Raw genomic sequence first — 13,379 nt, 5'->3', positions numbered from 1 at the left:
ACTCCTACCCTGGGCTAGAGGAATGATGGCTGTACCCTCCCATGTGGTCTGCCTGATTTTACCCTGCCCCTCTACTGTCCGCCCTTAACACAAAAGACTTTGTTCTGTTAAAAACATAAGACAGATCCTATCATACCTCTGTTCATACTCTCCAGTGGCTCCCTGTTTGATTCAGAGAAAAAGCCAACTTCCCATGGCCGATGTACTTCATCTTCTGCCCCTCCCTTCCTTGCCCTCTCCTCTGGCCACCCTGGCCTCCTTCCTATGCCCCACACCTGCCAAGCACTCTCTTGCTGCCCTGGGGCCTATCCTGAGATTCCCTGGCCTGCAATGCTCCTTCCCCAGACATCAGCATGTCTCCCTCGCTTCTTTCAAGTCTTTGCTCAAATGTCATTTGCTCAATGGGGCATGCCCTGACCACCTTATTCAAAACTGTACGCACACACACACACAGGCGTGCACACACACACATGCACACATACAGAGCCCCTGCCCGCCCCCCCATACCCCTCTCTGTTTCTTCTTTCATAACACCCATCACTTTCTTGCATACCAAATGGTTTTATGATGATGTAATTCATTTACTGTTTGTCGCCTGCCTTTCAACCACCAGAATACAAGCTCCACAAAGACAGGGATTTTGTTTGTGTGTTTCACGCCCTAATCTGTTCCCAGGGCCCAGAGGAGTGCCTGATATAGTAAGCTCTCACCAAAGATGGGTTGAATGGATGAATTATAGCTGGAGAGATAGACCACAAACTGGCAAACACACTCAGGTACACGCACACACACATACATATATCTACATGGTCCCCGACTTGTGATGGTTTGGCTCATTTTTTGACTTTGTGATTGTGTGAAAGCAATATGCACTCAGTAGAAACAAAACTCTGACTACCGTTGCAACCCATTCTATTTTTTTGTTTGTTTGTTTGAGATGGAGTTTCCCTCTTTTGCCCAGGCTGGAGTGAAGTGGCATGATCTCAGCTCACTGCAACCTCCACCCCCCAAGTTCAAGCGATTCTCCTGCCTCAGCCTCCCAAGTAGCTGGGATTATAGGCGCCTGCACCACGCCTGGCTAATTTTTGTATTTTTAATAGTGACGGGGTTTTGCCATGTTGGCCAGGCTGGTCTCGAATTCCTGACCAGGTGATCCACCTGCCTCAGCCTCCCAAAGTGCTAGAATTATAGGCATGAGCCACCATGCCCATTCTATTTTTCACCTTCAGTACAATATTCAGAAAATTACATATGATGGTCCAATACTTCACTGTAAAATTGACTTTGTGTTAGATGATTTTGCCCATCTTTGGACTAATGTATGTGTTCTGAGCATGTTTAAGGTAGGCTGGGCTAAGCTGTGATGCTCAGTAGGTTAGGTGCATTAAATGCATTTCTGACTTATGATAGTTTAAACTTACAGTGGGTATATTGGGATGTAACTCATCATAAGTCAAGGAGCATTAGTATATTATTATATATTATACAGATTACATATACATATATTATTACATATACTAGACGTGTGTTTATAGCTGAAGAGATCAACAAACAAGCACATATATATGCACAGGCATATATACATATGATAGGTATTATGTACATATATAGTATGTGTATATAATGTGTATTATTCATTCATAGCTGGGGAGACAGACAAAAACAGGCATACATAGATAGGCACACATAGATACACATGCACATATATGTATCACATAGATATGTATACGGTGGCTCATGCCTGTAATCCCAGTATCCACTGGGATAAATTTCAGCTCAATATCTATAAATTGTCTTTAAGAAGCTGAAGTTTTAAAATATATTTTATTGTAAAATATTACAGGTACACAGACAATTGTATAAGGCCACAGTTTAGCAAATATTTTAAAATATGCACATCACCACCACCAAGGTGAAGAAATAGAATATGGCCAACATTCCCTAATTACAATGCCTCTCTCTCCCTGTAGAAGTAACCAGTATCTTAACTTTTATGGTAATTATTTATTTTCTTATATTTATAGATTTTCATCCTTTGTATACATAACTAAACAATATATTTCATTTTGCCTGTTTCTCCATTTTTTATTAACAGAATCATGTTACGTGTTCTCTTTTGTGTACAGTTTATTTACTCAACATTATGTATATAAGAGTTCATTAATTTTCATTTCTGTATGAGATTTTATTTATTTATTTATTTATTTATCTATCTATTTTAGACAGAGTCTTGCTCCATTACCCAGGCTGGAGTGCAGGGGCGCAATCTCTGCTCACTGTAACCTCTGCCTCCTTGGTTCAAGCAAGTCTCCTTCCTCAGCCTCCCGAGTAACTGGGATTACAAGCGCCCACCATCATGCACTGCTAATATTTTGTATTTTTTGTAGAGATGGGGTTTCACCACGTTAGACAGGCTGGTCTTGAACTCTGACCTCAGGTGATCCACCCACCTTGGCCTCCCAAAGTGTTGGGATTACAGGCGTGAGCCACTGCGCCTGGCCTCTGTATAAGGTGTTTTGTTTTGTTTTGTTTTTTGAGATGGAGTCTCACTCTTTTGCCCAGGCTGGAGTGCAGTGGTGTGATGTTGGCTCACTGTAACCTCTACCTCCCGGATTCCAGCAATTCTCCTGCTTCAGACTCTCGAGGAGCTGGGATTACAGGCGTGCGCCACCATGCCCAGCTAATTTTTGTATTTTTAGTAGAGACAAGGTTTCACCATGTTGGCCAGGATGGTCGTAAACTCCTGACCTCAAGTGATCCACCCACCTCGGCCTCCCAACGTGCTGGGATTACAGGCATGAGCCACCGTGCCTGGCCTGAGATTTTAATGTATAAATATTCCACATTGTAAAAAATACATCATTATGTTGATGGATATTTAATTTGGCTCACAGTCTGAGCTACTATACCCAATGCTGTTCCAAACTTTTGTGCGTAAGCATCCTGATGCATAAATGTGTGCAGCTCTCTGGGGTAAATATTTAAGACTCTAGTTGCTGGGTTATTGAATAAGTATATTACCAGCTCCGCTAAATCATGCCAAACACTCACAGCCGGAGTATTTAAAAGTTCCTGTGGCTCCAAGTACTTGCACTTTGGATGGTGATCCCTCTTGGCCACGTTCTCAGAAAAACCTGCAGATGATAAAAAGACCCATTAGCTTCCCTGTCTTGAAGTCAAAAACCTGCTTTTCCTTAGCCCTGCAAGAAAGAGATGAATGCTGAGCAGTGGAAATTGCAATGATGAACAATTTAATGATGAACTTGCTCCAGGTTAAGCCTGGATAGCAATCATTTCCTCTAGGTTTCCACCGAGGACTCCACAAATGGAGAACATCTATCATAGGCAGAGGCATGTGGAATGACAGGGTGCTTGTGCCATAATGATTTTCCCTCCTGTTTATCACAAAGAAGATGATCAATCAAGGTGGGGACACTCCAGTGAGGCCCATTGAAGAGGGTTTGCCAACAAAGGGAGCAATCAGACAAACCGCTAACAGACCTGGCCAGGAGCTAGCACCTCCTTTGTGTGGATCTGGTTATCTGTTCATATACTGTTGTAAAACCCTGAAAAGTAAAACCATCTCTTCCTCCTTGTCTCATTCGTTCATTCAACCTGTAGTCACTGAGCACCCACGCAGCACTAAGGATTCAACACTGAGCAAGTCCACATGGCCCTAACTGTCTACTAAGACAGTAAATGAAGCTACAGGGCATCACTTGACTAGTGGTTATTCAGCATCTATCTTGTACTGGGTGCTCTAGATTCAGAGGTGAACAAGGCATCGTTCCTATCTTCCATAAACTTACAGTCTAGTTTAACTTCGTTCATGCACAAGGCATAGGAACTGTGATCAATGCAGGTGCAAAGCATCAATCGGAGCTCAAACATAAACATCTAGATGAGATTCTGGACTCAGACATGCTGTTTCATTCACAAGGACTAACTCCCAACTCTCTCTAACAGGAGAGCAGAGGCCTGAGTGGAAGGGACACAGCACCCACAGGTTTCAATGGCAAATTTTGGAGGAGAATATTAGTAGGTTAGGGGATGTGAGAAGCACTCATGGTCTCAACAGCCAAGAAAAGTTGTCATGCTTGATTCTCAGGAAAGCGAAGGCAAATGAAGGCACTCTACTACCTTGAACTTCTGCCGTAAATCACCAAAGCAACAGAAACCACTCATGAGGCTGTTCACACATATTACCTCATTTAATCCTCACAACTCAAACAGGTAGGCACTAGAATCCCCGTTTTACAATTAAGATGACTAAGGCCACGAGAGGTTATTTTCCCAACACTGCACAACTAATAATCTGCAAAAATCACAATTTGAGCTCAACTCTACTTGACTCTAAAACAATCAGCACTATCTCTATCACCTTTTGGTAAATAAGATGTCTAATATGGAAGTTTACTCAAGTATCCATTTACCCTTTTTCCTAAAGGTCAAAGCTGTCTCCACTGTTGTCTTGGCTGGCTGGCCCTAATCTAGTTCACCAAAGCTCCACCTTCAGCATCCCGACCCCACTGTGTTCTTTGTGGGACCTGGACCCAAGGAAGAAGAATGTGTGTCCCTGCACATTCACATGCCTGCATTTGTGTGTGTTGGGAAGGTTAGTTTGAAGTTGAAGGTGTTACCCACAAGAAGGGAGTCAACTGAGGGAGGAACAGCACCTCCTCTGACCACTCTTGGGTACCTGTTGGAAAGTTCAGGACAACACCTGGGGCTGCAATGAGCCTCAAGTTAGCCCCTATGTCCTGGATAATAGTATACAGGTCAATTGGCCCTCGCTCCTAATCAGATGCTTGTCACTTCATTCATTTTACCCAATCATTCTTTCCATGTATTTAATAACTCATTCATCCAATATTCATGATCGTATTTATTAAGTTACTACTTCATACAAAGCACTGTGGCAGAGAAAAGGGTAACACTATAAACATGAATCAAACCCAAACAAGTACACTCATTGAGATATAAATAATAAAAATGGAAGGGAGAATGATTTTTGGCTGCACCATCATGGTTAATATTATCAGTACTTATTCAGTGCTTAATAGTTTCTTGCCAGTAGATCAAGCTGTTTACTTCTTTCAGAAATCCTACGAAATAGATGACTGGTTTGGTCCCATTTAACAGATGCGCACACAGAAGTTCAAAGTGGTTAAAAATAGCCTGGCCAAGGGAGAGAAAATACACACAGTTATCTCCAGAATCACAACCTGGAAAGAAGAGGAGTCAGGAGGCTGAGGTCTAGGACTCTGGTATGGTTTGCCTGTGTCCTCACCCAAATCTCTTCTTGAATTGTAGCTCCCATAATACCCATATGTTGTGGGAAGGACCTGGTGGGAGATAACTGAATCATGGGGATGGTTTCTCCATATTGTTCTTGTGGTAGTGAATAAGTCTCACGAGATCTGATGGTTTTAAAAGGGGAAACTCCTTCACTTGTCTATGATTCTCTTGTCTGTCGCCATGTAAGACATGCCTTTGTTTCTGCCATGATTGTGAGGCAGCCACGTGGAACTGTGAGTCTATTAAACCTCCGAGTCGCATGGAACTGTGAATCCATTAAACTTCTTTTTCTTTACAAATTATCCAGTCTCGAGTATATCTTTATCAGCAGTGTGAAAACGGACTAATACAGACCGATTGTATCACAAGTTAAGGTTATGACTTGTTCATTGGCTCAGAGAGATGTCAGCATCAGATCTCAATGTGTAAATGTTCATATATAAATGCCTTGGTTCCATCATTTGTAAACTGAGATTTAAAATCTCTGTTGAGCCTCTCCTATGAGGCCAAGTATTCCAAACTTCAGTCCTTAAAAAAACCACTTTCATTATTTTTGCCACATCTGGGTTCCTCCTGCACTATTATTTTCTTAACTTTTTTTTTCTTTCAGACAAGTCACTCTTTAAGATTTAAATAATTTATTAAAGTTTTTTCTTTCAGACAACTCACTTTTCTCTATTTAAATAATTTATTAAAGTATGAAATCATCGCCCTAAATACTACCAGTATTACTTGCCATCAACTCTACTAACAGTGAAAATTTTAAAACAACAAAGAGAAAACAACATTGAATTCTTTCTAGATACTGTTGCCTGCTAAAGACTAAGAGCTCGTGTTCTGTTCTCTCTTATTAAAAAAGGGAGATTTGCAAGTGTTGGAGAGGTGTTAAATACAGACTAACACCAAACCGAGACTGCGTTTGATATAATTAGGATTAAAGAAAATTGGAATAGAAATACATTTTCACTATGTGATTCAGTATTTTATAATGCTGGGTGGATGTAACACTTAAAGTAAATGTCAAGTACCACCATATTGCATATCTTGGAAAACAGTGCCTCAAATTATCCAATTGGTGAATAAGACGGGAATATGTAGCTAATAATATTATTAATCACAGCTACCAAATATTGAAGTATTCACTTTAACAGTTCTACGTACGTAGTCTCCAGTCTTTGGAAACACTGAGAAAGGTGGTCATTATCCCCATTTTGTAGATCTGGAACACTGAGGCTCATAGAAATGATATTATTCTCTCAAGATTACAAAGTTACTGAGGGACAGATCCTGAAACTAAACCAGGGTGTCTGACTTCAGAGAACATCAGAAAGCCTGAGAAAGAGCAGCAGGGATTCTCGTATACTGTCAACGGGGACATAACACAGGACGTTCATTTTGGAAAACAGTTTGTTTGCTGAAGCTACACATCCTCATACCCTGTGACCTAGCAATTGCACACCTTACACAAGAAAAGTGGATGCATATGTCTACACACGGACTTGTACACAAGCTGTATTCACAGCAGTTTAATTTATAATGGGCAAAACCTGCAAACAGTTTAAATGTCCATCAAAAGGTATATGAGAAAAGCACATGGAATACATAAAAATACAACTGGCTAACAAAAAGGAATCAACTACTGATTCAGCAACAAAACAGATGAAATTCAAAAATATTATGCTGATTGAAAGAAAAAGAATACGTACTATAGCACTCCACTTATATAAATTTCAAGAATAGTCAAAACTAACCTATGGTGACAGGAGGCAAAATAGAGATTATCTCTGGGGAGGGGAATTAATGGCACAAAGGAACTTTCTGGGCTGAAGAAAATATACTTTTTTTATTTTTATTTTTATTTTTATTTTTTTAATTTTTTTAAAATTATACTTTAAGTTCTAGGGTACATGTGCGTAACATGTAGGTTTGTTACATATGTATACTTGTGCCATGTTGGTGTGCTGCACCCATCAACTCGTCAGCACCCATCAATTCATTTATATCAGGTATAACTCCCAATGCAATCCCTCCCCCCTCCCCCCTCCCCATGATAGGCCCCGGTGTGTGATGTTCCCCTTCCCAAGTCCAAGTGATTTCATTGTTCAGTTCCCGCCTATGAGTGAGAACGTGCAGTGTTTGGTTTTCTGTTCTTGTGATAGTTTGCTAAGAATGATGGTTTCCAGCTGCATCCATGTCCCTACAAAGGACGCAAACTCATCCTTTTTGATGGCTGCATAGTATTCCATGGTGTATATGTGCCACATTTTCTTAATCCAGTCTGTCACAGATGGACATTTGGGTTGATTCCAAGTCTTTGCTATAGTGAATAGTGCCGCAATAAACATCCGTGTGCATGTGTCTTTATAGCAGCATGATTTATAATCCTTTGGGTATATACCCAGTAGTGGGATGGCTGGGTCATATGGTACATCTAGTCCTAGATCCTTGAGGAATCGCCATACTGTTTTCCATAATGGTTGAACTAGTTTACAATCCCACCAACAGTGTAAAAGTGTTCCTATTTCTCCACATCCTCTCCAGCACCTGTTGTTTCCTGACTTTTGAATGATTGCCATTCTAACTGGTGTGAGATGGTATCTCATTGTGGTTTTGATTTGCATTTCTGTGATGGCGAGTGATGATGAGCATTTTTTCATGTGTCTGTTGGCTGTATGAATGTCTTCTTTTGAGAAATGTCTGTTCATATCCTTTGCCCACTTTTTGATGGGGTTGTTTTTTTCTTGTATATTTGTTTGAGTTCTTTGTAGATTCTGGATATTAGCCCTTTGTCAGATGAGTAGATTGCAAAAATTTTCTCCCATTCTGTAGGTTGCCTGTTCACTCTGATGGTAGTTTCTTTTGCTGTGCAGAAGCTCTTTAGTTTAATTAGATCCCATTTGTCAATTTTGGCTTTTGCTGCCGTTGCTTTTGGTGTTTTAGACATGAAGGTATACTATATAATGATCTAAAGATATAGATTATATCTGTATGGTGCATATAAAGGTATTTAGACATGTAAAATTTTAACCAAATTGTACATTTAAGATTTGTGCGTTTTATTCATGTAAATTACACCTCAATAAAGCACTTGGGGAAAATTTGCATAGCTCTATACCAATGTAAACATGCCTCCATTTAGAATTCTAAGCAAGTCTGCAAGTTTTCTTAGAATTCCTCTACATGTTAGAGTCAAAGAATGCCCAACTCTGCTTAGGAGTTCATCACTTTAAACCTTAGTCTTGGGCCTCTTTCTTAACTACGCCTCTCCTCTCAATAGATTTTAATACACTTGAGGTAAGTACTCTGACTCGTTCATCTTTCTATCCTCAATTGTGTCTTCCATTGAGCCTTGCACATAATAGTTCTCAATAAATATTTGCTAGACTGAATTTTCATCATTTCAAATGCCATTTAATTATGTCTGATAGCTTCATAAAGAGTTAAAGTCAAATTTAAAATTAACAAATGTAGCCTTACTCTCATTCATTTCAAAGCTCCCCTCCACCCGAAGTGTCCTCCAATACAGTTATCCTGGAGTTCAGCCAGAAGGAAAAGGGAGCATCTTTAAAAGAAGAAGTTCAGATTCATTGGAGCACTCCTCTAGTTTTGTGTACACAGCTTCTAAAGAGGAAATTTCTTAAAATTCTGTTTGTAATGATTATACCATAGAATATGGAGACAGAAGACCAAAAATCAAGTTTTACTATTAATTATAAACCCGGTGGCAACAGAAGAAAGGGAAAAGTAACCATGATGTACTGGCTACTGCCAACCAGCCTGCCAGAATGCTTTAGTTCCTGATGTTAATGAACTTTGTCCTTAAGCAACAAAAAACAGTTGCATCCATTTAAAAAAATGGACATTAAGGTCATTATTTAAAAGGCAAAAACCAATAGATGTTCGTGTGGATGTGGTGAAAAGGGAAGGCTTATCCACTGGTGGTGGGAACGTAAATTAGTGCAAACTCTATGGGAAACACTATGGAGATTTCTCAAAAGACTAAAAGTAGATCTTCCATTCAATCCATCAATCCCACTACTGGGTATTTACCCAAAGGAAAATAAGTCAGTATATCAAAAAGTCACCTGCATGCATATGTTTATTGCAGCACAATTCACAATTGCAAAGATATGAAACCAATCTAAGTGCCCATCAACTCATGAATGGATAAAGAATACGTGGTATACATACACTATGGAATACCATTCAGTCATAAAAAAAGAATGAAATAATGTCTTCTGCAGAAACTTGGATGGAGCTGGAGGCCATCATCCTAAGTGAAGTAACTCAGGAATGGAAAACGAAATACCATATGTTCTCATTTACAAGTGGAAGCTAAGCTATAGGGTACCTAAAGGCATACACAGTAATATAATGGACATTGGAGACTCAGAAATGGGGAGGGTGGAAAAGGGATGAGGGATCAAAAACCATATATTGGGTACAATGTAGACTGCTTGGGTGATGGGTCCACTAAAATCTCAGACTTCACCACTATACAACTCACCCATGTAACCAAAAACCACTTGTACCCCTAAAGCTATTGAAATAAAAAAAAATGGACATTGAGCTTATACTGAGTGGTCTTAGGAGTGATTTTTTTAAAGTTTGTGCAGAATAACCCCCAGTACTTCAATAGTGACCTTGGAGAACTTAGGAAGGTGACAAGAACAGGTTCTGATGAGAGGAGCCCTGGAGGGATGCTTCTCATTGAGCCACACTCATGGATGAAACCACAAGGGGTTCTCATCTCACTTTTTAGATAACCATTGAGATCCAATGTGATACCTTTTAGGGCAGATCCCTGAAGATGGAACCCCAGTAGTAGTTTAATATGGTCTTCATACATCTCAAAGAAGAACACTCAGACCATTGCAATACCCTGACGTGGCGTCAGAGGAGTTTAAACCAGAAGGACTCCGTGTTGAGTAGGGGCTGGGTAAAATAAGGCTGAGGCTTAATGGGCTGCATTCCCAGGAGGGTAAGCATTCTGAGTCACAGGATGAGATAGGAGGTTGGCACAAGATACAGGTCACAAAGACCTGGCCAATGAAACAGCATGAGGTAAAGAAGCCAACCAAATCCCACCAAAACCAAGATGGTGATGCAAGTGACCTCTGATCCTCCTCACTGCTCATTATATGTAATTATACTCCATTAGCATGCCAAAAGACACTCCTACCAGCACCATGACAGTTTACAAATGCCATAGCAACATCAGGAAGTTACCCTATATGGTCTATAAAGGGGAGGAACCCTTAGTTCAGGGAATTGCCCACCCTTTTCCTGGAAAACTCATGAATAATCTACCCCTTGATTAACCTATAATCAAGAAACAACTATAGGTATTCTTAGTCGAGCTGCCCATGCTGCTGCTCTGCCTATGGAGTAGCCATTCTTTTACCTTTTACTTATTTAATAAACTTATTTTCACTTTACTCTGTGGATGCACCCTAAATTCTTTCTTGTGCGAGATCCAAGAACCTTCTTTTGGGGTCTGAATCAGGACTCCTTTCCGGTAACAATGGGACCAAGGGTAAGGATTAAGGTGGAGGTAGAAACTAGGTGCCCCTACATTCTTCTTTGACTATGTCATCTGTAGTCCCTACAGCCAACATATCTATTATTCTTTTTAAAGAGCCTGTTGTCAAAATCAAATAAATAATAATGCTCATTTATTGAGTATGTATTATGAGCCAGCTACTGTAACAAGTAACTTAATTCTCCCATGTAATCTTTACAGCATCTCTTTGAGAAGATAATATCCCCCATTTTATAGGAAGGGAAACTGAGGCTCAAATAAATTTGACAAAGTTTACATGGCAAGTAAGTGATAGAGCTGAGATATACATCCAGTTTGCCTGACTTCGGAGACCAAGTAACTTAGGAAAGATTGAAGTAAACTCTTCCCTATCCTAAACCCTTCAGGTTACTACAGGTGAAATCCAATCTGGATTTCTATTATATAGAAATAGAAAGATGGAAAGCCTGTGAAAGACTAAATCAGGACTTTCCCATCACTACTAAAAATAAAAGATCACCTTAATTCCTGGGGTAAATTAGTATTGTAATGACTGTTATTGTCAGAGAACATAACAAGGGGAGTCATCTCATGAACTTACGCCAATTTCAAGTGTTAAGCTTCTCAGGATCCACCAGTCATCCAAAGGAAGGCAATGTTTATAACATCTTTATAGTTCATCACTCAATTTTCAGAGCATTTATGACAGATCCCTGTAACATCTTCTCTTGGAATTACACAAGGTATAGGAATTGCTTAGACTTCCTGATTTGTATTCTGAGCACTGCCCTATATGAGGTTGGAAAAAGACATTCACAAAGTGAACCTGTATCTTCTCCCTTTACATGGAAATAAATGAAAATCTCTGTGCTAGAAAGATTTTTCTCTCTCCTCTTCCTGGGGAATTTGACTGTATCTGCAGCACTCATTTCATTACATACTTTGCAAGTGTCTCACAATGATAATCACTCAGGGCACCTCAGGTTAACACACTACTGGTTTTTCTTTTTCCAAGTCTTCCAGCCACCTTTGCTAGGAGGATTCTACCCTTGCCATGAACTCTTTGGCTGCAACCTAATTTTTCCATCTTATAATGGACTGAGAACTATCCTCTATGAATGCCCCTGCCTAAAATGTGAAATAAAAACACATGTCATATGTGTCAATTGCATACAAGAAAAGAATTTGCACTTGTCTTTAACAGGAGTTTCAGTGAAAGGGAAAATGAAGCACAGAACAAAGAAGTCACCATATAAGCAGAGTGGTAACCACCATAGAATGTAAAATCTCAAGGTCATTTGTCAGATCTTGAAAACACAACTGTCTCTACCCACTCCCATTTCTCGTGTCTGAAGTTCCACCACTAAAAATGCTATTTGTTTAATTTAGAAGAATAAAAATGAATACTAATTGAATTTTTACTGCATGCCAGATGTTTTTCTAATCCTCAAAACAATTCAGCAATGAGTACTTTTAATCCTCGTTTTGCATATGAGGAAGCTAAGGTTATCTGACTTGCTTAAGGTTATGTAACTGGTAAACACCTAAACCAGGATTTGGACTGAGAAACTGAGTTCTAGACTTCAGTCCTTATGAACATGCATTTCTCAGTTCATGTGTACCATTGAGGTGTTGTCAGTGATGTTTACCCTAGCATAAATAAGTAAAAGTCCAATCTTTTTAAAGAAAAAAAAAAGTGTTCCAACATGTGGTACGGGAGAACTGAGGGTGGCAATAAGGACAACTCCCATACACAGCATCCCAGAGACACTGAATGAATAGCTTTATAGTGGGGCAGGATGAAAAATGCAGCCTGGATGAAAACTGGTCTTGATTTCAACCAAAAAAATCTCTAATAGAAACCGGTACCAGGAGTGGGGTTTAATTTTGACTCCAGTCTTTGTACCAGGGCTGCCACCTAATAGAACATGAAAGTCATGCTTAACTATTTCTCCTTCACTCCTCCTGTCCAGTTAGCCACCATGCTATCAATTCTACTTCTCACATATTTTTCAAATTGTCCTCCACTCTCAATGATCCCCTCTACTTAATTCAGACTCATTGACTCCTGTCTGGAACCTGTCTCATTTCCTCTGACCATCTTCCCTATGGGAGCTAGAATGAGCTTTACAAAGAGTTAATTCAATCCTTTCTCTCCTTTATTTATATATCCTTTAACTGACTGACTACTTTCTGTAGAATACATCCCAAGTTTTTTGTCCTTACATAAAAAGTACATTATAATTTCACTCCACCTTGATTTTTAAACTCATTTCACACCGGCTTTGTCCTCCCAATGTATGTTTGGAAGATCTTGGAATTTTCCAATTCTCCAATACAACAGGTTGTTTCAGGATTCCGTCATTCTAAACACACAGTTTCACTTATCTGAAATGTACTTCACCTCTGATTTTAAGCCTCTTTATTGAGGTATTATTGACATACACAAAGGTATATGTATGTAATGAATGCATATTGATGACTATGGAAGTAAGTATATACTCCTGAATCCATCACCACAATCTGTGCCAGAAATATACATGTCACTTCCAAAAGATTC

This window comes from Trachypithecus francoisi, unplaced genomic scaffold (genome assembly GCF_009764315.1).
Source record: "Trachypithecus francoisi isolate TF-2019V2 unplaced genomic scaffold, Tfra_2.0 Lachesis_group15, whole genome shotgun sequence".
Taxonomy (NCBI): Eukaryota; Metazoa; Chordata; class Mammalia; order Primates; family Cercopithecidae; genus Trachypithecus; species Trachypithecus francoisi.
This window is presented reverse-complemented; position numbering follows the sequence as displayed.